The 1,365-nt window shown below is 52.2% G+C and overlaps 1 long non-coding RNA gene across 1 annotated transcript in view; it reads right to left on the bottom strand.

The window, feature by feature from the left end:
• LOC107182380 overlaps positions 1–92 on the bottom strand; it is a 14,258-nt gene extending 14,166 nt beyond the window's left edge. The window contains exon 1 of the long non-coding RNA XR_001513104.1: positions 10–92. This is a non-coding gene — a long non-coding RNA (uncharacterized LOC107182380). The remainder of the gene's footprint in view (positions 1–9) is intronic.
• Positions 93–1,365: the final 1,273 nt, after the last annotated feature.

Below are 1,365 nucleotides of genomic sequence, written 5' to 3'. Positions count from 1 at the left end.
CAGGGAGACTGGACCTTGATGTCATAAATTCTATAACTTCTATTCCAAGATTGAGTCCTATTCTAATGATCCACCCTCGGTAGTTTTATGTACTCAGCATTTGGCATAGGTTGGGCTCTCGCCCATCTGGAACTCATGATGCGAAAGTTGTCGTTGAAATCCAGAAGCCTCAGAAACTCTGGATCTTTGTAGCCATAGTGGTTCCCAAGACCAGGAAACAACGTTAGATACCTGGGCATTATCTAGTAGCCGCCAGGTTCTAACAGGGCTCCTGGTAGTGAGAACACACCAGATTATAAAGCTGCCTCCAGCTAGCTCTTGGACTTCCTGGCTTTTTTCCACTCAGCGGCCTCTTCCGACCATTGGCTACACCTACACCAGGCCCCTCTCCGAACAGGCTGCAGCAATGGTGGCTCAAATTTGCCAAGCAAACAAGCCACCTCCAGGACAGTCCTCCATCGCAGGGGTACCCAGCCCATTTAAGCACTCGAGTGTGAATTTGCTCAGCGTCCTCCAGGGCAGCCCCATAGAAAGCACGATGCCTAGCCTGGCAGGTGTGGCTCAGTGGTTGAGTGTGAACCCATGAACCAAGACGTCGCTGGTTCTATTCCCAGTTGGGGCATATGCCGGGGTTGCTGGCTCTATCCCCAGTACAGGGCATGCAGGAGACAGCCGATTGATGTTTCTACCTCCCTCTCCTCTTCTCTCTGATGTCAATGAAAATATATTTAAAAAGAAAGGAAACCTGATGCCTGGGGGTGGGGCAGAAGGGGGCAGCCTGGGAGCTGGCCTGGTATCCCTTGGCTCAGCTGCTTTTCCAGACTGCTTGGCTGCCATCCCAGCCTTCCCCACCCTCTCTCTACATTGGCCCCACCTCTGGTCCCCATCCCTGACCAATGTTTGCTCTCTGGCTCTTCTATTGCTGCTGGAGGAACCAGCCCCCGAACTGGACCCTACACTTTAGCTCCTGAACATTGATTCTCTGCTAGGCCCGCCCCCTTCCGCTGCCCCCTCCCCTTTATCACCCTGACCCAATGCCCAGGCCTGCTCTTCCGCTTCCCAGCCTCACTTTGGGAAGCGTTTAATGATTGCTATGGCCCTAGCCCAGGAGTGGGCAAACTTTCTGACTCGAGGGCCACAATGGGTTCTTAAACTGGACCGGAGGGCCGGAACAAAAGCATGGATGGAGTGTTTGTGTGAACTAATATACATTCAAAGTAAACATCATTACATAAAAGGGTACGGTCTGTTTTTTTTTTTTTAGTTTTATTCATTTCAAACGGGCCGGATCCAGCCTGCGGGCTGCAGTTTGCCCACTTCTGCCTGCCAGCCTGATCACCCCCTAACCACTCCCCTGATGGCCTA

This window comes from Myotis davidii, unplaced genomic scaffold, assembly GCF_000327345.1.
Source record: "Myotis davidii unplaced genomic scaffold, ASM32734v1 scaffold736, whole genome shotgun sequence".
Taxonomy (NCBI): Eukaryota; Metazoa; Chordata; class Mammalia; order Chiroptera; family Vespertilionidae; genus Myotis; species Myotis davidii.
The sequence above is the reverse complement of the archived record's forward strand: the minus strand, read 5'-3'. Positions and strand labels throughout refer to the sequence as shown.